This window comes from Sardina pilchardus, chromosome 3, assembly GCF_963854185.1.
Source record: "Sardina pilchardus chromosome 3, fSarPil1.1, whole genome shotgun sequence".
Taxonomy (NCBI): Eukaryota; Metazoa; Chordata; class Actinopteri; order Clupeiformes; family Clupeidae; genus Sardina; species Sardina pilchardus.
The window spans coordinates 15,012,687-15,037,638 of record NC_084996.1 but is presented as its reverse complement, the minus strand read 5'-3'; the positions used below and the strand labels follow the sequence as shown (position 1 = coordinate 15,037,638).

At 45.7% G+C, this 24,952-nt stretch overlaps 1 protein-coding gene across 2 annotated transcripts in view; it reads right to left on the bottom strand.

Annotated features, from left to right (window-relative positions):
• The window catches only part of rbfox3a (RNA binding fox-1 homolog 3a), a 354,038-nt gene that overhangs the window by 284,724 nt on the left and 44,362 nt on the right, over positions 1–24,952 (bottom strand). For both annotated transcript variants that reach the window (XM_062532057.1, XM_062532056.1), the window contains exon 3: positions 4,967–5,100. The gene's annotated coding sequence lies outside the window, so the exon portion shown is untranslated. The remainder of the gene's footprint in view (positions 1–4,966; positions 5,101–24,952) is intronic.

Here is a 24,952-nt window from a genome sequence, read left to right as displayed (position 1 = left end):
GCGACTCGCACATGATGTATAGCTGGCCACGTGCCGGCTTTTGGCAAAGATGAGGGTTCAGTGAGCACCTCATGCCTCCCTGCACTGCTGATGGTACTCAAAAATACAACTGTACACACACACACGCACACACACACGCACGCACGTACGCACGCACACACACACGCACACACACATACACACACGCACACTCTCTTGTTTCCTGGTGTGAGGGAAATGATTCGTGATATCTGACTCTGACTAGAGTTAGACAGGATCAGCTGAAGGATTGTCAGAGACTTCGAAGGACACTTCATTCTTCTTGCTTGGTTCTGAGAGTCAGAGTGATAAAAGGCCAAAGTAGCTGTACAGGCACCTCCAACCAGAGCACTTGTCAATCATGTGGGCTCTGTTTCACAGTAACCAGGTGCTGAGCTCCACAGCACCGCGGGTATGTTGCGTATACTGTATCCACAGTAATAACATAGAGAACATGAGATGGGAGGAGGAGAGGAGGGGGGGTTACTATGGATCAACGTACAGTACATACTGCATGCCAATAAAGCCATGGATGTCCTGTACTGTACAAGACTATTTAACCTATAAGAAGGCGTCTGCAAACATTCTCGAATATTCCAAAATTATTTGATAATATAATAGTGAGAATGTGATTTTTTTTTAAAGGTGATCATGTTCATCTTGTGTCTGAAGAGAATATTTAGGCAGTGACGTGCATTCGGGAGAAAGTTCAATCATTGTTCAAGTCTACACAACAACTCTGTTGAATATGTGCTTTGAGCCGGTGGTGCTGAATTTTCCACAGAGCATTGTTTAATTCCAATTCCACAAATATCCTCGGGCAAACTCTGTCTCCATACTCCACAAGTCTCCTCAGCAGAGTCTGCCTTTTTCTGGTCTGCACCTTAAGCATACCAACAATATCCTCTCTTTTTTAGCCCGTGGACCACCACAGGCAATCGAAAGCAGTGGCGCAACGCGCATGGGGTAGAGGTTGCTTGTCTCACCCTTTTTAAAGCGTGACTGGGAATGCTTCATTAGAATCATCGGAGGTGGTCGTTCGGTGCTCGCAGCGTGTCTACGTGTGTGCCTCCTCATTACGTGTTTACATTATGTATCAGGGCCCGCGTGTGCCTTTTAAGCGCTTTGTATAAGAGGGCCTCAGGGGTGCGCTGGGAATGCTACGCATCGCTATGCATCGGGGAAGCTGCATCTGCCATTCTCCTACCACACTACCACAGCCAGCCGGAGCCCCCAGGAAGAGGGCGGCTAGGGAAAGAGAAACGAGGGGACTGTCAGGGGATTTGCTCCATGTTCCAATTTGCTAAGGGATTATTCATTTTTCTTTTCTTTTTTTCTTCTTCATCTCCCTTTCTCTCTCTCTCTCTCTCTGTCTCTCTCTCTCTCTCTCTCTCTCTCTCTCTCTCTCTCTCTCTCTCTCTCTCTCTCTCTCTTTCTCATTTTCTAATTTCTTCATTTACTTCCTCCCCCTTTTTATTTATATATTTGTTTATTCATTCATTTTCGGATGCCCCGGGAAGGAAGGGGGAAAACACAACGCGACTGCGAGGTTGTATAAACGCCCGGCAGACAGAATAGATAATGACAGCAGGTCAAGTCGTCGGCAAGTCACGTCTCCCTCCCTCGCTCCTGGAAGAAAGTGATTACTGTAACACGGCACTGACAATCACGCCGGAGATAATCCCATTTCTCACACCCAGTTCAAATTGTATTATGTCACATTGTATTTTCGCATATGCTATCAAAAACTGGATTTAGATATGCAAACTCCGGGGGAAGAAGGAAGGAAGGAAGGAGGGGAGGCGAAGGAGAGGAGGGAGGGAGTGAGGGAGGGAGGGAGGAGAGAAAATGGGAGGGAGGGGAAGGGGAAATTAAAGACAGGAAAAAAAGGAAAGGGAGAGAAATGATGAAAAATTAGAAAAAAAAAATGAAAAAGCTGCAGGGTTGGCACTGAGGCATGTCATTAAGTTGAACTGTTTGGTTTCTGAGCAACGGCGGAATGGTGGTCGCCGTGGCGGCGGAGGGAGAAACAGAAAGTAGAGCTGCGCACCACTCTCCTGTGCAGAGAACAGATGGCGGAGAGAATGCAAAGACATTTCTTTTTTTTCTCTCTTTTTTTCCCTTTCCTTTTGCGTATCCATCCTGTTCTTCAGTGTTATAGCTCACCACCCACCCCCCGCACACCCGAGCTTAGCCCCCACAAGCTCTGCACATTATGTTATAGGATGATGGATACACTTGATACTTAAGCTAATGGGGAGTGGGTGTTTCTTTGTCTTCCTACTCATTTCCTTTCTCCCTCTTCCTCCCTCTCTCTCTCACCCTCTCTCTCTCTCTCTCTCCATCTCCCGCGCACTCTCTTGTCTTTCTCCTTGTCATATCATCCTCCTCACAGTGCTTCATGCCTTCCCTCTCTGGCTGTAAACCCACCCACAGTGTTGAAATGAACTCGCATCATTATTGTGCTCCAGAATGTAAGCAGGGTTTAAGCACGGGGGAGGTTTATCCTCAATAGGTATGGCCATTATAGCTGAGAGATGGGTCTCAGGTGGAGCAGAGCGGACGCTATACACAGCTGAGGGGCCAAAGGGCCTGCAGTCGAGCCCAGTCCTCACTCAGAGCTCAATGCTGCTGGTTCAGCATGGCCGTCATTAGATGTCAACAAATGGCAGCAGTTGACTGTCAACAGTACGCTATCCCGAGACAAAGGGCAAAACAATGTCAGCATCCATGACATTAATCCCTCGCCCCCAAAAATAATAAAACACACACTCTGGCCGCAATCACAACCCACTCTGGGAACCAACGGCAACCTTAACATCGGTCATGTTTACAGGTAATAGGACACAAGCCAACACCCCTGTCTCTCGCTCTCATTAGGTTCCATTAGAAGTGCCTGCATGCGGGGCTGTCTGCTGCCTTTCCCCCCGCAGAGGGGACTAGTTGACCCGTGTGTGCCTGGCGGAGAGTGCGCTACAAATGGCCGACCCTCTCCCCCCCCTTCCATCATTATTTATGCAGGGATGCCCTTGGGGAGCCTTTGCGCTTGTTTACACAGTCACGCCGCACTCCATTCATGACGGCTGCGAGTAAATGAACCGCTCGCCGCCAATTTGTCCTGGAGCGGTGGCGGTGGCGGCGGTGCTGGCGGGGTCCCTGCTGCAAGGCACTAAATGAGAGTGGGGAGCTCAGGGAGAGGATGGAGGAAGGGAGGAAGAGGGGAAGAGAGTGGGTGGGTGGAGGGGTAGGGTGGGGTGGGTTGGGGTTGGGGTGGATGGGTGGGGGGGGGGGGGGGGGGTTGGTTGGAGCCAAAAGGGACCAGGAGGAAAACACCACCCTAAGGCTGTGGAGGAGATCTGGGCCATTAATAGATAGTGAGATAAATGGCTCAACGTGGTGTGTGTGTGTGTGTGTGTGTGTGTGTGTGTGTGTGTGTGTGTGTGTGTGTGTGTGTGTATGCATGTGTGTCTGTGTGTGCATGAGAGGGAGAGAGAGAGAGAGAGAGAGAGAGAGAGAGAAATAAAGAGATACAGAGAGGTAAATAGACTGGCAAGCAAACTCACTGACTGACTGACTGAAAATGAGCCTAACATAAATCGTATGTGAGAAAGCAGAGAATGTTTAGTTATCAAACTTGCTAGCATTCAACAAACACCACTCCAGTGTTTTTTTTTTGTTTTTTTTTTTCTTTTTCAAAATGCCGCGAGGCAACATTATCCTCAGCAAACCTTGTGTCGGTCTTTGTTGGCCGCTTCTCAATGGGCACCTGCTGTATCCACTCCCCCACACACTCCCCGCTCCCACTGTGCCAGGTAATCCGCTCAGGGCAGCCTCTTCCCAAGAGCAGCATTCAATCCCAGAGTGACACCCAGGGAAACGGCATTACACTTGCTGTTTGTTCCGAGTGTGTGTGTCTGTGTGCATGCGTGCGTGCGTGCGTGCGTGCGTGCCTGCATGCATGCGTGTGTGTGTGTGTATGTGTGTGCGTGTGTGTGTACTGTATGTGTTTGTACGCAGGACCACTGTGTAAACATCATGATTTTGAGAGAAGGGTGGGGAGAGAATAATGTGGAAATGGGCAAAATGAAATAACAAATTTATTGTTTGTTTGTCTCTCGTTAAGACGGCAGTAGCTTGTGGAGTTTTGGACTATCCTTCTTCATACATACACCCCTCTTTAAGAAAAGCCCTGGAGCGTTGGCACTTTCATTATTTCATTAATGTCTCCTCCCTTCTTTCTCGGCTAAATCCTGCTGATTCATCCCACACAGCAGCGCCGTGTGCTGTGTCTTTTCAAAGCGCCTCCACGCACTCCGGCCAACAAACAAACACTACCTAATGCCACATACCAGAGCCACGCAACCCGCAATCCACCCCGCTTTGCAAATATCACAGCGGTGCAGGCACCTCATGACACTTCATTGACACAATGTGAAACATTATATAATATGTTGGTGCGTGTGTGTGTGTGTGTGTGTGTGTGTGTTTGTGTTTGTGCATTAACGTGTGCATGCATTTGCTTCTATGAGTGTGTGTATTTCTATGTGTGTGTGTGTGTGTGTATCTTGAATGTGTCAATGTTGTGAGCACCTCCATTTACACAAAGGTATTTAATTGTAATTTACAGTTACTTAATTAAACTGGTGACTACTCATGTCCTCGCAGGTCAGGGCTTCTAAATGAGGTTTGATTATACACATCAAATAATGAAAATAACATTCAAAATTTAAAAAAAGAAAAGAAAAAAAATTATAAAAAAATAATAATAAAAAAAAAAAAACACCACACAAAGCACATTTCCCAGTGGATAGTAAACACAGTACAGCAGCGCGGAGAAAAAGCACTGAGAAAGTGTCAAGCACAGAGCTCAATAAAAACGATGTGTGGCAAGCTCTCCTCGCTGTGTGCAGGCACACATTTTTGCGATCTCGTTTGTGTCCGGCCTTACCTGTCACACGCGCCACTCGGCTCCGAGCTCGATCTTCCCCTTCGCAACGGCTGGCTGCTCGCCGGGGCTCACAGGCACTTTCTCAGCGTCGCTGGAAGCCAAACTCAATCTTCACCATCGCCCGCGCCTCCAATCTGCAACACAAAGAAGAAAAGCTGCTGAGCATGCTCGAGTGGAAATGGCAATGTGCAGGGTTGCGTTGACAATACTCTTCTCTTGCCCAGGCATGGGACTTGATGTGTCGATATGCCTGGATTCGATTCAAAGCTCGGCTTCGATTCAGAGCTTTGCAAGCGTTCCGCACATGAGCAACACAAGTTAGTCGGCGCCTCAATCTCTGGCCAGTATTCTTGACCCTATGGAATCTTGTCAGTCTCTGGAGAACAGACAGTGCTTTGCAACCCCATGGGCAAAAAAGGCAGCATATATTTATCCTTTAAAGCCATGCAGCCCATTGTAGGAATGATCTACCCACATGGAGGCTGAAAGCAGACACACATTGGTCTGCATGACTTTAGGGCCAGCCAGGCCCTGTGACGGGGCCCAAAGGGTCACATGAAATCCTTGACAAATGATCCTAATGATCCTGCGCTGTGTTGCTGCTGGTCTTGAGCAGTGGCAACATTTAGACTTAAATGAGGCGTGTGTATGTATTTATGCAGCCAACAAAGGCAACAACAGATATCGGGGCAGCAATGCATGTTCATTGATATGCGGTCTCGACGAGACCAAGCCGCGTCGGTCGTGTAGCTGTGCCATGTTTAGGGCCAAAGAGCACATGGCGTGCACAAAAGGGAGCATGTGAAAGAGACGAGGCCGGGGTTCGGAGCGCGGCTGTGGTGTGTGCCATGTCTGGAGCTGGAGGTCAGTGGCTGCAGTGGGGGCCAGACACCGACGCTGCTGACAGGGGCAAAACATGAGGAGCTTTCTGAAGGGCTGGAGAGGGAGGGAGACGACGCACAAAGAAAGAGATCAGGGTCATTTTACAGAGTGCCACCATTAACACAGCTGCCCTTGTCCTTCTGTTTTTGTTCTGCCAATCTCTGTGTTTTTCCACTCGTTCAATATTTCTTTTCTATCTCTATCCCTCTACTCGCTTTCAGGTTAGCGGGGGGAAAGAGAGTGGGGGGAAAAGAGAGCACAAATCCCGTCTACTGGGCTTTTCAGTAAAGCAGCCGGCTGCATTTTAAGGGGAGCTAGGGTGAGAAAGCTCCTCTCACCTTGACAGGCATATAATGAACTTTTTCATTTTGAGCTTCACTTATGAAACCAGCCAGCCATTTCACTTATTCTTTTCGCCTCACTTATATATAATCATTCCTCTTCTTGCCTCGTTCATCCTTTTCCCCAGCAGTTTTGATCTGTGTTACAATCCCGAGCTGCTCTGTAAAAAGCGTTAGACACTAGGGCCACGGGAAGACTCACATCGCTGAGGTTAACAATTTCTACGAAAGAGAACTAGTTAGATTAAATTGATTATACAATCAATATGTTCCTGCCTAGAGCATGACATATTGAACATATTTTCATAGATTTTATTTCAGAGACTGTTGACAGCTCAGCTACCATCATCTGTGATACTGAATGTTTTTAACTCTTACCAAGCCAGTTCTGATTAAATCATCTAAGTTAAACATTATTGAGTATATCAATACTCAAGTGCTGCACACAAAGAAGCATAAGTGCATGCTCATCAATATACACAAGTGCATTACATTACCTTACACACACACACACACACACACACACACACACACACACACACAGGGAGAGAGAGAGCGAGAGCTGGCAGGGAGCACTAGTAGACAGCTGGTGAAGCCAGGGTGCACTCTGGCTGCTAGAAAGAGCAGATTCAGGTGACATCTGCGCCTCCTGTTGCAGCGAAATAGTAGAAACACTAAAAGTGAATTACAACATTAATGACAGCACTCTGCAAGCTGTCCTTCCCCATCACACATCCATTATTCCTCACTCGGCAACGCCAAGGAATCGTTAAGGGACACTCGGCCAAAAGAGATGCCACCAGGAGGCGAGCTGTTGCTGAACATTCATCAGCTCACGCGAGGCCCAATCCAGCACCCGTTCTGCACTATGCCACTGCGATCGGTGCCCAGCGCAAAGTAATCACGCTTTTACTCATCCCCTCTCCCTCTCTCCATCTCTCTCTCCCTTTCCCTCTCTCTCTCCCTTTCTCTCTCTCTCTCTCTCTCTCTCTCCATTCATCCATTCAATCCCTTTCTTTGGTCTCCTAGCGTTGTGTGTTTTTCTTCTTGAACCTGTCTGAGCACTTGTGACTGTCCTCTGGTTGCGCGCTTTTCCTCTATCTGTTCTTTCTGTGTGTCTCCTTTCCTAATCGTACATACAGTATTCCCTCCTCCTGCCCTGTTTGTCTCTTCCCTGATGTCCCCTCAGATTCTCACCTTTCCTCCACCTCTGGAATCGTTTACATTGTGGTGAGTAGCGCAAGACATTTTATCTCCCCAAACTCCTCTTGGACACCCGACAAACAACTCGGTCTCTCTCTCCACGGTGGCTCACATTCGGCTACACCACGAGACGGGCTTTCCCATAACACACACTCAACCTGAGAGAGAAAAAGAGTCTAAAAGACAGAGTGGCAGATAGAGAGGAGAAGGAGGTAGATACAGAAAAAAGATAAAGAGAGAGAGAGAGGGAGACACAGAACCGGTGCCATCTTCGGTAAGAGCCTGAGATGGCCCATGAAAATGGATGGAACCCAGCTGATAGGCATCAGAAAGACATTTCAGAACTGTCACCCAGCCAGCGCTTTTCAATAACATCCAAAATCCTCCAGGAGAGCACGTACAAATATAGAGAATAAAGGCTGAGTTGATCACTCATCCTTTCCCCCATTCCTTCTTAACCTCTGCAGGGAAATAACAGAGGAGGGAGGGGAAAAGGAGGGGAAAAAAGCAAAGCGCTCACTACTTCCTGCTGCAACATTCCCCCACCCCACACACTTTTTTAGGGGTCATTGTACAAAACACACTGTATAGAATTGCAATCAATGATACAGACCCCACTTTAGAGAGCTTAAAGGAGACTTAATTAAAAGGAAGAGACACGTACAGCATTCCACTACTATGGCTCTCTCGTGTTGGCAAAGTCTGCCTTGAGACGTGATGAACATTTCAGAAGATCTTTCACCAGCGGAACATACATTCCTAATGTATGTAACTGCACACTTCAGCATGGCACAAACTTATCCTCGACACACATGCAGGCCCAGTTATCCCTGGCCTGTGATTTCTTTATTCAGAGAGGAGATGCAAAAAAAAGGGGGAGAATGTGTCGCACTTGAAGTGTTGTACAATTATTAGGCGATTATATCTACACAGGCATTAGCATATTAAAAGGAAGACACCACTTGAAGGAAGAGATAATGATGAAACGCTGGAAATCATTTCCTTCTCCTTATTAGCACCCAACACTGCGATCTGGGGGTGGAGGCGTGGGGGGGGAAGGGGATCTATAAATAGCCATAAACCTTTATTGTGTAAATAATCACAATTAAGGAGAAATAAGACCAAACTGTCTTTGTCGAGGGGAGCTAATTAAAAATGGAGAGGGAACGAGAGAGAAAGAGGCCAGCGCTGGGCTGTTAGCACTCACAGGAAAGTAGATTGGATGTTTTTGGTTCATTACTTCCTTCCTCTGCAAAAAAAAAAAAGGAGAGGAGAACAGCGGAAGAAAGTGGGTGACGGCACGCCTGTTCCCAGTGCTGGAGCCAGCAGAAAAGCTATGCCTTGTTAATATTGGTCAACGCACTTCAAAACCAGAGAGGGAGGAGGGGGAACAAAAAAACACTTTATCAAACAAATGTGTTCCTTTTCACTCCATCAATGTTGAAATGAGGTGTACAGAATGCATTTATCATGAGCTGTGATGTTTGCATGTGGCACCCCATGCATGCTCTCAGCGCCGGTGGCCATTTTTCTTCAGCGCCGCATCTTCTGAAACTAGAAGCACCAGAGTGGCTTTGTCAGCAGGAGCCCTGCAGACTCCCATCACAAGGGCAATTCATCACCCTGCTCTTAATGTAAATGGCCTCCCTCACAATGGCCATCTCTGGCCTTGATCAGTCAACACGGGCGAGTGCTCTTATCATAACCTGGTAACAATTAAGGCCTCCCTCCACATACGCAGACCTGAACTGACACGCAGCATCATCAGCGCTTTCAAATGCAGATAAGAAACCACGAAAAAAAAAAAAATCAAGGACTAACCATCAACACCACAAACTCTCTTTTGGAGAGATCTGAGTTGGTCCCTGGGGGGTCTCTCTCTCTCTCTCTCGCTCTCACTAAGAGAAACTGCTGATTTTTGTGCCCTTCATCACCTTGCCGACCTCGTTCACAGGCTACAGGCAAGCTTCCCTATCCCGTTAATTCCTTCTCCTCAGCAGCAGACCCCATTCTGATTAGCATGCACTCTAAGGTAAGAGCTGACTCCCACCCTTACACGCACACACGCACGCACACACACACACACACACACACACACACACACACACACACACACACACACACACACACACACACACACACACACACACACACACACACACACACACAAACCTGTACCCCTGTCCTAAGATATACACAAACACAATCTCTCACAGACACACACACACACACACACACACACACACACACACACACACAGACAGACACACACACACACCATTATCCCTGCACTCAATAGTGACTGCCTTGATGCACATCTGCCGGGCCCACTACTCCCCTGCACATTAATTAGCTTAACAACTTCTCCCTCTCTCAGTCTGGGAGAGCAGGGGCTGCATTCTAAAGAGAGGCATGTTTGGGAAGGCAGAGATGTGGGAGTGGGAGTTGATGAGGTGGGGAGGTGGGGAGGTGGGTGGGGGGGGGGACTGTGCTGCGGGAGAACTCCCGTCTCTCTCTGATGTGAAGACAACTAGGAGCGGAGCAAGAGATAAGATGTGCGCGCGCGCGCACACACACACACACACACACACACACACACACACACACACACACACACACACACACACACACACACCGACACACACACCGATACACACACACCGACACACACACACACACGCACACACACACACACGCACACGCACATGCACACATACACACCGACACACACACACACACACACACACACAAGGATGAGGCTTGAAAGGACCTACAGTAAAGACACCTAATACTGTCCTTGCCCTCTCTCTCTGTCTAGCAAAATATTCTCTTTCTCCTGTTGACTTCTCTCTCTCCTCTTGCTGGCCCTCATTTATTAATCAAACGCAGGAACCACCGCAGACCTGAGCACGGGAATCATTTTGTAGCAGGGCTCACGTGTGATTCATGGAACCTTCGTATCACACCAATCCCAGCATAAGACTGACCAGCTGTTGATAAATGTGGTGGCTGAAAACAAGCATCATTTAAATGTCACACCCCTTTATATTCTCTGTTTGGAGGCCTTGCCCCCTAGAATTTACGGCATGAAGGTGCATGCTACGTCCATGAAAGGAACATTTTCTGACCTCGAGATATAGCCACTCTGACATCTAAAGTCCAGTTGAACCAATTTGTTTTGGCAGCCAGAAAAGTGCCATTAAAGCACACATGGAGTGGAACACAGTTTTCAGCTCTGCTTTGTTGAATGAGAAGAGGTCAGTGTACTGTATGGCCACAAAGCTTCCGTTAACCAAAAACATGGTTATCTCCTCCCTCGTTAGCAAGTCTCGAACTTCAAAATGGCCACTGAAAACAGGCGAATCTAAAAAAAAAAAGGCAGAGTGTGGCACAATCACAGACTGAGATGCAAACCATCTCTCTGATTCATCTTCACACATTACATTTCTGCTTTGTGTTGGAGATTCAGGTGGAAGTTGTTCCTGCTGTGAGTGGTCTTTGGCTTCAAGGCAGCCAATCAGCATAACGCTCACTTAATAATTCATGTGGGTGCTAGATAAGCATGAGGGGGTGCTAGATATCTACAAAAATGGGCCATTCCATTTCCCAGCCTAATTATCGGGTTGTGAATGGGCTTGCAAAATAGCATCTGAGCATGCGTTTGTCAGACCAATGTTTACTACTGTATGGTTATGCATATAACCTTGGTTTTCTTATGGAGAACACAAGATGTCTACCAATGGGAAGTTCATCACTGATGACGTCTGAACCTATTTCCAATCATCCACCTTGGTAAATATTTTTGCATGGCTTACCCTATGTGTATAAGGCTGCATCTGTGAAATACTTAAGTCTTTGGAACAGATTGCCACCCTGTGATCCTGTTCAGTGATCTTGAGCTTGTAGCAAGCGTGTGGGATCGGAGACAATTCTTTGCAGGTTCAAGATGCTCGAGCCTTGAGGCACTGAAGAATGGAAAGAGGAAGAATATGTTGCAGACACTACAGTACCTTATATAGGATAAGGCATGCAAAGATATTCCCCTCAACAGGTGACTAGAGATACAGTAGGTTTTGATCAGTGACATCATCTGAGATGACCTCCCCATTGGTTAACGTTGAGTGAACTCAACTGAAAGAGAATTTCTATCAGAGCATCAGAGGAAAAGGTGAAATACTCTGTTCATCCATCCATCCAGTCTGGGAAAACTGGGTTTTAAGTGCACCAGGTGCAAGGTGGTGCAAAGCACAACGCAAAACGTATTCTTAACTTACACTCAAGTGTTGATATTTTGCCGCCATGCACTCCTCTTCTATTAAACATTATGCACATGGGTGTGGTAGTTAGCAACAGAAGGTGTGGTCTGGCACATGATCCAAAAAACCCTATCTTACACCCTCTAAAAATAAGTACTGACCAAAACAAATCTGGTATTTAGCGAAAGGCGCACATGTAAAGCAGCTGCACTGCCACAAGATGTAAGCAGCACCTCTGCAGAATGAAATCCTTAGGATGTTTATACAGTCATCCAAACATTATTGGGGTAAGTGTTGCTTTTTTCTGGCTATGTTGTCGATGGTAACCCCTTGTCAGTCAATAGTTAATAAAAAATTAATTATGTACTGTATAATGACCAAGCACCAATGCGCCAAGCAAAAACACCTTACACCTTCACACCTATTCTTATCGCCCACATAGAGCCCGATACATCACAGACAGAACATGTGTTATCAAAAAAAAAGAGATAATGCATTTTGTCCGTGAAAAGCACAAACGCTTTAATAATGTCCACTCTTAAGTGCGCAGGAAAACGATGATTCACTTAATCAACTGTTAAACTTATTTCTATCTAGTGATTCTGTCCATATGGTGGCCATAAAACGCGCCAGCATTTGGGTTACATTAGGAAAGGCTATTATATATGTGCAGTCTTTGATCCAATATGATCGATGACTCCAACTTTGTAATTCTCGGCCAAATTTACTTACTATGCTGCAGCCTGCACCACATAGGCATACCGACTCAAAAACTTCTGAGCATAATTTCAGACTTGACGTGAGATTTTAATGAAGCCACCCCTCACGCCAACAGTGTCATCTTAGCGCTATACTGTAACTATGCACTTACACTTGCGCTCGCAAGTAGTTGCTGTCTTCAAGGTGTAGGCTTACGAGTCGATCATCACCGTATCTGCACACCGTCAAAGAGGCAAACATCGTAAACAAGAGAAACAGCTAACAATGCCAAGAAAGGTCTGAGCATTAGAGTAGCAATGTTTGAAAAATAAATTAGGCTACCTGTTTGCTGGATCAGCCACGTTCCTCCTAGTTCCTTTCTCTTAATTCCTCCGTGCTGCAACTCTCCCTGGTAACTTCATTAACTGGTCCAGCTGACTAAAACTTCACTGTTTAGACTAGGCTACATGCCATTCTCCTGCTGTAGCTCTCGATGGTAACTTTGTATAGCTTACTTCCCCAACAAACTATTCAAACTTCATGATACAATTTAATTTAATTTAAAACAAGTTACAGCCATTCCCCTGCACTGCAACTCATAACTTTCTTCTTCTTATTAATCTTCTTAAACTGACTAGTCAAACAATGATCAAACCGCAAACCAGTTCCAATTGTACCACAAACCACTTACCCTCTAATTTAAAATAATTTATCTTCATTTTAATATTTGTAGTACTTTTATTCACGCTGTATGTGTTAGTACACCTTGCAAGTTTATTACTCCGCCAAGGAGGTTATGTTTTCATCGGGTATGCTTGTCTGTTTGTTTGTCTGTCTGTTTGATAGACAGATAACTCAAAAAGTGATAGATGGATTTCGATGAAATTGGGATTGATCCGTATCACCGTCGGGATTCCGGAGCCGTTTATGTGTTTCGCTTAGTGGTGTAATGGCATGGTATGGCCACGTGGTGGCGATCTGAAAAAATAAGCAGTGCACGACCTGTCAGCGCAGGGCTGAAATCGGTGTATGCGAGCTGGATCAACGTTATTTTGACGTCACATTCACATACGCAAGGCCGGGAACGACAGATAGGTGCCTCTCATCATCTCTCCTCGATGCTCGATCTTCGAGGGGCGTTTCCACTGATCTATAACTAGAACTGGATAGACTATCCCATTGTTGCCGCCCCATCATTCTTCAGCTAGATCAGTGAGGACGAGGATCGAGGAAGGAAGGGAGGGTATATAAAACACCAAATGAGAGGCACCCATAAAGGCCCCATCACACAGCATGCAGCATGAAACCCATTACTTTCAATGGCTTGCGCACGCAAGAACTGGTCTGCTGCTGTGCTCAGCAAAGCGCAGCGCAAGCACCATTTTGCACTCTTGCACGTGTCGTGGTCAAAGTTGAAATATGTTGAACTTTGACCGTGGCGTGCTGTAAATCATACTGTAGGTCTTTTGAGCCGAGCCCAGTGGCAACCAAAAAATCTCTAGTTTACTGTACCTCAACCAAGCGTAACCTAGCGGTGAGCGTAGCACTCGCCTTGTGCAATATGGTGGGGCCTTAAAGAGACCCTATGCAACTTTTTTATAGTCATAAAATCGCTCAGAAATCGTTGTTTTGCTTGACTGACCAGTTTCATCGAAAACAGTAATATTTCCTCCCGCCCCCAGTGTCCCTATCCACTATTGCAACCTTGCCGTTTCTGCAGGAGACGATCGCTCCTTGTTTACATCTGGAAGTCTGAGACGCGTAAGGAACAAGAAGAACCACGCTTGCAATTTATATATTTATATATAGCCTATATATGTATAAATATACACGCTAAAGCTGTCGGGGAAGCTCTGCAGAGAAATATGCAAGCATAAAACGAGCGAAAACAAAAAACGAAACCGAAACCAGAGATGAAATCGCCAATCCTGCATAGTTCCTCTTTAACGGACACTTTTTGTCTGATTTGTCTGTATGTTTGTTGAAATGTCCAGGCCTTTCCTTGTCTTATCAGATTCCACTCTTCCGACGTTTTCTCAACATTTTCTCAACTGATTGAAGTGCTATTTCGTCCCGCAGTCCAGACATCCTGAGAAGGAGATGACAAGCCAGTGGCTCGCTTCCCCTGGCACACTTGGTCCCCCATGCTCAAGTTTTCCACGGTTGGTGATCTTGGACACAAAGTTTGACAAGGGAGGAGGAGAAGTGAGGATGTTGAGGGGGGGAAAAAAGAAGTGTGATGAGCCAAAAATAACCATCTAATAATACACTGAGAAAAAAAAACATCATCCAAAGTCAATGAGGTTTTAGTTCCACTTGAGTGCAGCCGGATGTAGGGAGTTAGGCTAATTATATTGCTGTCGATTTATGCTCTGTCCCCACCATTACAACGCAGCATAATCCCCTAACCTGATCCGGCCTGCCTCGCAGGACATGTTGATGAGTGTCAGAGGCTGCTCGGCGAATTTATCAAAGCACGCATTCTTTTTTTATAAAGGCCTCAGTGACAGCCACACACAACAATGTGGAAGTAACTGTGGTTACTATGGCAACAACATTCTGAAACAGTATCATGAGCGGCACGCTTGCGATCACAAAGCACATTTTAATGCAGCTGTTCAGAAGGTTCATGGAGAGCAAGAGGAAGGGGCCGCCCAGCCGTTAGCTTGCGCCACACATAGCCCCCCATTAATGCCCCTGTGTCACATTGAGCTAGTTTAGCATAGCAGCTACCACATGCGGTTCCATTAGGGACTGCAGATAGAACGAGTGTGAACAGGGGGATTAGTAACATTTCCCAGAGCTCACGCTTCTTTAACACTAGTCCTCCCTGCCAATTATGCCCCCCGCTAGCAAACGCCATCAAAAATGATTTGGCTTCCTCTCAGGCAAGGCTCTGACATTTTCCTTTCCCTATCGTCACCAGTGATACGCGGCTCCCGCTGATCATCTCTGTGGACGTTTCCCAACATTGGCAGGGACGGAATACTGTGGGGGAAGAGGTCACGGTCACCTACACTGTTGAGTGCACACACACACACACACACACACATGACCACACATGTTAGACACACACACACACACACACACGCTTGCGGACACAAAAGGGACTGTTTTTACATTTTTTTATGCAACCAAGTGTGGTGCTGGTCTGTTGTCAGTGGCATGCAGGGCTGGTTGCTGGAGCTTTGGTCCTCCAAACCTGCAATAACTGAGCTGTGACAGACACACTCTCTCTCGGCCTTCTGAGCTGGCACTGAAGCACACACACACACACACACACACACACATTTGGAGGCTTCTTTCAATAATTCTGGGAAGGTAAAGGGCCATCTCTCTGGCAACATGCTAAGTAACCACCACAAGAAACCTCAGTAACCCCCCAATCTAAGCCCCCTCACTAGAGTGCTGTGAGGCGTAGTAAAGGTGTTTGGCTGTGAAAGGCCAAGAGAGAGAGAGAGGACAGAGAAGAAAGAAAGAAAGAAAGAGGAAGAATAAAAGAGAGAGAGAAACCAGTAGCCCACAAGTGAATAAAACAGCAGGTCAGAGCTGCCACGAGTGGTTATTTTCTGCACCTTTCTCACCATCTCTTTAACACACACAAACCTTTCCTTCCCCATGCCTTATTCATTCATCCTGCATTCTCCTCCTCACTCACACTCACTCTCTATCTATCTATCGCTCCTGGCCTTTGCTTCTGCATCCTCTCACCCTTGCATTTACTCACTGTTACTCACTCTCCCCTCTTCCATATCGGCCTCCATCTCTATTCTTCCGCTTCGCAATGGAAGTTGGCGGTGCTGGTGTTATGGGGGGTGTGGGTGGGTGGGTGGGGATCGGTGGGTTTGGAGAAGATGGGGATGTGGGCTGCTGGAATGATCGTGTTAGGAGGGGGTGAGGGTGGGTGGGGGTGGGGGGGGCTCACAGAAGACTGACTGTTTATTATTGTCTTCGCCCCACTTAACTCTGACAGCAACAGAATGAGATGGGGGAGGGGGGAGGCAGTGCCATTAATCACTACATCGGAGCGGCCAGAGCCAGGAGGAGACGCATCCATATCCTGTCGCCTCAGTCCAGTAGTGAGTGAGAGAGAGAGAGAGAGAGAGTGAGAGAGAGAGAGAGAGAGAGAGAGAGAGAGAGAGAGAGAGAGAGAGAGAGAGAGGAGCACAACAGTGATTTTCAGGCCAGCCGGTCCTCGTCCTCGTGGCACAACTGGGTGCGCTGTCTGGCTCTGGCTCCCATGAAAAGAGCAAGGGTGAGAAGGTGGGTGGCTTTTCACACTCAATCTCCTTCAAACCCAGCCAGGCATCCCCCTCCAAAGCCCTCCCCTCCTGCCACCACCCTTTAGCCAAACAAGGCACTGCAACAACCCCCACTCTCCACACACAGCCCTGCAGGATTATCAGCTAAAAACAATTTTGCTATCATAGATACTCACTGCATGACTAATGACTGCGTGACTGTGTATTATTAAGTATTCCGCATTTATTCTCAGGTCCAGCATATGCCACCAATTACTGCGTTAGTGGCATTTCTTCCGTGAGGAGGAGAGCTGTAAACCATCAGGCAGGGTGTTTACTGATGGGATGCAAAACAGTCTTTCAACCAAATATGTTCACCTTATCTAAACATGCAAATAGACTGGATGCCAGCCAGACGCTCTGCAAACACATCAGATGGTAGTCAGGCTAACTGGTAGCCATTTTATTCTCTAAATCCTACACATTTATGGACTAGGTTTTTTTTTTTTCTCCGAAAGCCAATGATCTCTGGTGGCAAAGCTTGGGACAGACTGCCAGGCATCAATCTGTCTAAGCCCCCCACACACACCAACCAAGAGGACATGATAGTGTGAGGCCTCCCTGCCAGCTCCAACCCACTGACTGGCAGACAGCTGGGACTCTGTGCTGACTCCTGCCTGTGTATGGGAGGCGCGTAGCGGTCCTCAGCAAGCTCTGACATCCCAGATGTGCTCCAGCAGCTGGCTGGTAGATTATGACCAGCGTCTCTCCATCCAAAGCAGCAGCAGCAGCAGCAGCGGCAGCAGCCGAAGCAGCGGCACTCTAAATATTTAATCACGCCAGAAGGAGCTGCTGCACTACCACCAACACACTCCCCCTTTGAGGAAAATACCGAACAGGAGGGAAACAGAGTGAGGAGAGGCGAAGAGGGAGAAAGGGAGAGAAAGGGAAAAAAGAGACAAAGAGAGCGCCAGCTAGAGCAGTACTGGCAGACTGGGGAATTGTGACATAAGATGAGAAAAACAGTAGGAGAAAGAATCTCTAAAGAAATTGCCTGTTCTATGACTGACAACTAAAGTTATTTATGTGACCTTCAGACCATAAAAAGCTGTAAAAAAAAACGTACCAAAGTGCCTTTGATGGAAAGTTAACTTGGATGACAGTGCGCTTGCACGTTGTAACACCCGGGCTGTGCTCATGGATCCATATACACAAGTGGCCGAAGCATACAAGGACCAAACTCACACTTAATGGTAAGGTTCTGGAGAGACTACACACCACATGGACAGCGGAACACATTTTGAATTGATCAGGGCTCAATGGTGGTTTTTGCCCCCAACGGCACCTTCCAGGCAGCACAGCCTAAAAGGCACTACCTTTACCCTATTCCTAACCCTAACCCCCTCAACCCTCATCCTACCCCTAAACTGAGGGGAGTAGTGCCTTGAAGGCAGCGCTGCCTGGAAGGCACCATTGAGGGCACAATTTTAATACCAAAGACCTTGATCAGGCCCCTCAGCACCCCCGCAGCCCCACACACAAACGCAAAGTATTCAATGACCATTTATGTTTTTATAATCACAGCCTATAAACAACACAAAACTTGTACAATAAAATAACTACAAAAACGGCCACAGTAATAAAGAGACTTGACAGAAGAATTTGTTGGTATTTGTAGATTCCTGCATCAAGGGGTGGCGGGTTGTCTTGTTATGTTGAAGATCAAATCATAAACGGACACAGAAACAAAGAAGAGAGAGCGGAGAACTTGTCAGTAGTTGTTGATAGAGAGCGTTATGAGTGTAGAGGGGACGCCAGACACCAGTGCTGAGCCTTCTGGAAGTTTTGTGACTCATGGGCCTAATTCAATGAAACACCGATGAAGGAACACGCCTGATTGATAACCCCTGTGAAGTGCTCTCGGAGGCTGTTCTGTTGGTGATAATTCTCGCCTATAAAAGTTGTTTTGTTGGTGATTTTTGGTAAATAGGCTTTGGTAAATCATCCCCTACCCATAACACCTTTAACAGAATTTAACACCTCTATGTACAGTATATCGGAACTTAAGACCAGATTAATCTTTCAAATTGTTTTTGGTCAACGGCAGCAAACAGGATGACGATATATGTGCCAACCAATGTTACATGTCTCATGATGAATACAAAGTAGTACATTTCTGGACCCTATTGGTATATCCAGTGTTTGGGAACAATGGTATACACATTTAGAGTAATGTGTGACAAAAAAATACATAGTTAAAATATAATTTCTCCTTTAAGGACAATTCATATTTGTTGTAGCCCAATGGGGCCTATCCAGCTGGCACATTTTCTTGATAATGTTCTAAATAGGCATGTAACTCCCTTTGCATGCAACTCCCTTTGTGTTCCCTGGTATTGGTTAGTTTCTTTGTTCTTAAATCAGTGTTTAGGTTGCGTGTATGGGTAGTGTGGGTAGTAATGTAGGCCTTGTATAGAAAAAACAAAACACGCTGTTGTAGGTTCTTTGACAAAGTTATGTGAAGGACATTAGATTGGCATATCGGCCTATACATCTGTCTATCTTGACTATAAAATCGGGGGTTGTGGTTAGCATTGGCTATGGGTCTTACAGCCTCAACGTCTGACATAACTACAGCTAATAAAATGTAGGACAATCCTGATGTAATCCAAAGTATCCAGAATATTTACCAATGTAACGAAACATGTTACAAAATGTAACTTTACATGCATTCATGTCTGTGTGTGTTGCCTTGTGTGTGTGTGTGCTCATTGGTGTATGTCTGTCTGCCTGCGTATGCCACTGACAGCTGATCAGGATGCACGTGCTGCCTGAGGTGCTCTCGGTAATTCTGACTTTGGGCTTTTTTTTAATGCTTTGGCTCATCCCCAAGCAACAGATTGCTGCTGTCGCTTGAATTGCGCTTCACAGATGGAGCAGCATCACTTCCTCCGGAGCCTGACAGGATCAATCCAGCGGCTCATTCGCTTGCAGTCAATTAAGCCATGTTAGTTTTGACAGGAGCCACGGGCAAAATAACAGCCATCACTGTCTGCAAAGAAAATATTGTGACCAAACACATAGAAAAATATATATTATTTTTTTCTCCCCCTTCCATCACGGGCTTCCCTGACAGAGAGAGCTGTTTACTGGATCATGTCAGTGCTGTAATCCTCTAAGCTGTGACAGGTACTGCTGCGGAAATTCTTTCACAGGTATGCTTGTTTGATTCTTCCCATTATAATCGTGGATTAGGGTTTTAAATAACAGGCAAAATCACAATAGCGTCAACACTTCAGTGTGCTACAATGAATATGAGATATGCGGTAGGGATGTGAGCAAATTTAAATGTATGCATTTCTAAAAAAAAAAATGTTGTTATGTCTATTCTATTTAGGATTTCAATTTCAATGTTTTTCTTCTCCATACTATGCATTTTCACACACAATCATTTTAGGTGCTCTACGAGGAAAGGAGGGAAATCTTTGGGAAGGATGTGGGATGCATGGGTAGACGTTTTCCATGAGGTGGTGGTGTGTTCTCTGTACTGTACGTGTGTGTTTGTATCTGCACTCAGCATGTGTTTGCGAGTCTCTCTCCACACACTACAGAGGTGCACACTGGGCCTGAGCAAAACCAGTTCTGCACTGCTGTACTCTTTCAACTGAGCCTTGGCATTACCCCGAGCATCATTAGAGACACCACAGTCTTCCTCACTGAAGGGTTATCAAGGCTGCTCATTAAAGATGTCCCCGCGTTTTCCTCTCTTCTTGCCTGTTCCGACGAGGGGAGGGGTCCACGGGGTGTGATAGTCACCCCCTATAATTAGTGTGCAAACTCATTAGTCTGCAGTGTGGGGAAAATTAAAAGTCTTAGCTTCGTGACAGTTTACGGCAGGACAAAAAGGAATCCCAGTGGGCTGAGGGGATGAGGAGGAGGAGGAGGAGGAGGAAGGAGATGGTGGAGGCCTAAAGCCCAGACAAGCTCCCCTGTGCGCTCAGGGAACCATCATTAGGAGTCCTGGCTGTGGCTGTTCCTGTGGCTCTCTCCCTTCCCTTCTCCCACCCCTTCCACCCAGGAGACAGGGAGCTACCTGCTCCTCTCATCTTTATCCATTCCTCCATCTGGCTGGAGCTGGAGTGTGGCTTCACAGTCAGCTTGGTTCAAAAACTCTCGCTGTACTTTTTGTTTCCGTTTTTTTTTTTTTTAGAGGGAACTTCATTAGGGATCTTCATTTAGACTTAAATGGGTCATTGGTTGCTGTCAATCATCACATCGGTGTAAAATGATGATCAAAATCATCACCAAAACGAAAACCAGGCAGAATAGGTGTCTTGGTTACACCGTGCAGGAGAGGCTGTGGGCGCTGCATATTATACATCCAAAGCACAACTCTCTATCAGTTTAAAAACTGTGGGGAAAAAATAGAGAGGACAGATGGGCCCTCTTGCTTGTTTTCGATATCTCATCCTCCTGCAGGCTGACATATTCCCTGACATGCTTGCAAAGGTGTTCAAGCCGAACAAGAGTGATTGTATCATCCAGGCTTACTCTTCCGTTCGTGTGCTCTACATCTCCTCCACAACCTCCTTTTTTCAAGCTGTGTCACAAACCACTCAAAGAAAGTTTGAAAAATGGAGGAAGGGAACCATGCAAAGTCGACACATTCTCCAGCGTGCCGTAAAATGGCTGTGAGATGGCCCATTAGCCCTTCGCCTGCTACCCCACTGAGTTGTGGATCCCACATCTGCACAAAGCAGAAGGTCACCATGAACTTAAAAAACAAAACGCTTAAAAAGTAAAGAAAACTATGAGCCCAGGAGTAAATACTAAAGATGACAGGAAACAAAGCTCCGAAAGAAGATGAACACCCCGGTTGCATAGTGGTCAAATTTTACGGAAGGGTACTGTATTTGTACGGGATTTTAAAGCGTAAAAATTGTGAAAGGATTTTATGCCATTAACCCACAGCCAAGCTCTGACACCGAAATTCAAGTGAAATGTGTTTTTTTTCACTGAAAATCAAGCCCAGGTACATGAGTCATCTCTCGAGAGTGGATAAAGCCGCTTATTTTAACAAATCCTTTGGCCTTGCACTTCCATGACCTCTCAGTCACTGTTCTTCTTCTACCTTGAATATTGGGTCCCCGGCTCGCAAGCTGAGCAGGAGGGCTGAGAGACTAAAAGGCGCTCCGCTCCTCTCCTCCTCTTCTGCCGAGCACAAACGGATCCATTTGTCATCCGCTGAAGAGGTTGAACCTTTAATTAAAGTGGAGCGCTGCCGTCATCAGACCCCTGCTAAATGTCACGCAATAAATAATAGGAGAAGGGGACCCGAGAGGTGGCTCTGGACAGTCCTTTACTCGCCAGGATTAAAGGACCACCTATGTTGCTGGACAACTCCACATCGATAAGGGAAATAACTAAGTGCAGCTGTGAAACTCGCTACCCTGCCGTTTCAGGAAAATGTTATCAGAGTAATAGGGCTATTAAAAGAAACCAGACTAAATACGTACAGTATGCAGGTGTGGAAATCACTATGACTATGTAAAATTGTAGCCATAAGTGACAATTTTACAAAAAATATTCTTAAATTATTTAATATATAATTTTAAGCATAATTATCAATTAATGACTGGTGTTATCAGCATACTTCATAACTAGTAGCATAATACATAACAACATACTACTACATAATAAGAACATGCAACAGCCTTACTGTTTGCTATGAAGACTTCAAAAGATACATAAAATAAAAAAAAAACCTTTGAAATGGAACACTCATTATCTGACATGTTATGTATTATTCACCACCTATGGACCCTATCTTGCTTCACCTTTTGGCTTTCAGACTTTCCTAGTTTCACTTAAGTTAGCAAATAGCTTAATGGAAAGCCTTTCAATCTCTCAAATGATCGTATGGCACCTAATTTCCCCCTCTCCTCAAACACCCTTGAATGGGCTGTCAATACCAGTGAATTCCTTTCTCAGCATTCTTGGCTTTATCCTCTCTAATCTTGCTTTTGTGCCGCTCACTCAATGGAAACTGCTCCTCACTGACTGAGTGCTCACGCAGCCTTTTCATTCTCCACTCCCTCTTAATTCTCCTTGATCTCCCCTCTGTTTTTTTTATACTGTTGATCTTTCGAGTCTGCCGTTGCTGATCTGGGAATGTGGAGCCTGGATGCTCATTAAGCCTCTCTGTTCTGGGCAACTTCCACCGCATGCCAGTGTGGGGTACCCCATGGCACTATTTTCAGGACGCTCTTCAATTCCACCAGGACATTAAAACTGGGCCTTCCCGCAACTCGAGGCTTTAACTTCATGCAATGGTGCCCTTAGGCACTTCTAACATTTCCCATCCCAAATGGGACATTCACTCACTCGTTGTTTGGGACTCGGGCCTACAGGTACATCTGATCAACAAAATATTTGGGTTGGAGAGTATTAACCTTCCAACTCTTGTTAATGTGGATCTATGACTTTCTCTTGAATTACTGTTTGTGTGAGAGAGCATATTTCACGGACAGACAGGCTCCTCCATCTTACTTCTGCCAGCCCAGTTCCCAGTGGTCTGATGATGTATGCTCTGTTCATTCTCTAATTACTTTTTATTGTGTCCTTAGGATGCATCTCTTTAAACAATAACTTAATCCCAGAGTCTAAATATTGCTAATAGTTATGCCTCATTAATGCACTTAATTTATTTAATTAACTCTTTAATCGTACCTGTTACTCATTTGTTTTCCAGATAATTGCACTTCAAGTATTTGTTAGATTTTCAAACATAAAAATAATCATAATTGATTGCATCTCACTTCAGACTCTAGTTCTCAATTTGAAGAAATGTGTTATATATGCATCCCTACATCCCACCACTTTGTCACTGCTGCAGTCTTGCTTTCCAATGGCCTCCGTTTCATCAGTGCTCCATGCTCCTGCTGTCACAAAAATTTAACGATCATGTCAGTGTCACAGTTGTGTGCATCAGTATGACCTTAAAGAGGAAAGAGAGCACATGAAGCTCACACCGCAGGTCCTCAGCCTTTCCAACCCACTGGACCCTTATGTCCACTAACTATCACACCGAACCATATGTGGTATCGTGCTTAATTACTCAAGAGAAATTTGGCAGACGACGCAAAATAACAGCAGGCGACAGGGCCCCAGGCCGGAGCAAAAACTAACACTAACTGGTCAAGCTCAGCTGCTTTCGCCCCTACTATTGACTGTGAGCGCAGGACGCATTCGTTCATGCTGCTTAGCCTTCATTACAGATCAGGGAAGGTGCAATTAGCAAGAGCCCCCTACCAGCATATAATTACCTTAAGACATCCACTTAACCAGAGAACACTATAAATCAGCTCCTGTTGCCTATCGCAGCTCAGCGCAACGCCATGCCAACAGATGTCAGAGGCAGCCATGGACGGGCTCCTTCAGTGATGGTGGCAGCCAACTGCACTGCTGGGCACACTAATGAATAAAAATGGAAGCCGGCTCAAGACTCAGGATGGGGTCATCCCAGGTTCAGACTCATGTTGATCATGTTGTTTTTGATTTATCGCTAGGCAGAAAAAAATAACAGCACAAAGGGGAAAAAATCAAAACGCACTGCTTCTTTCGAAAATAAACAACAAAACATATTATGGGGTTCATTTAGTTTAATACGAAGGGAACGTTTTGAACAACTCTGCTGTATTTAGGCCCCAGCTTTAAAGCCAGTGCAGGGTGCAACAGCTTATGCCTTATTATGCTTTCGGTCACCTCCATTGATTTCTACTCTGAGGCAGCACTCCAAAACTGCTTCAAAGAAACAATAATGTGACAGCGAAAAAAAAAAAAGCCTATTCATACTGGACACCCACTGTTTCTAGATTACATAAAAGTATTTTCAGCTTAGAGGGAGGAAAAATGGACAATTCAAACATATCACCACACAGACAAATCCTCCTGAAAATTCTAGCAAAAACAAAACATCTGCTTGGTGTGACTGGATGGAGCAGAGAGAGGCTTTTGTTTAACAACAGCCCTTTCAAATGAGCAAAGAATACCATTTGAAATTAAAAAGTTGGCAATGTCATATTGATTCCCCTTTGTCTCCTGTCCTGTTGCTACTCTACATTTCTTAAAATTAGTTTTGCATTTGTTTGCTAACAGTTCCTTTTTAAATAACAAATTGAGAAGTTCAACAGATCCTGAATTTGTCTAACCTGGCTATCATCAGACCTGGGAATACTTTGCTATCATCAGATCTGGGAATACTTTGCTCCTCTCAAATTACCAAATTGCGTAGCCAGCAGTGAAATTAAACTTACACTGATATATAAAACTTGAAATTGAGCCATCTTGATTATGCAAAAAATT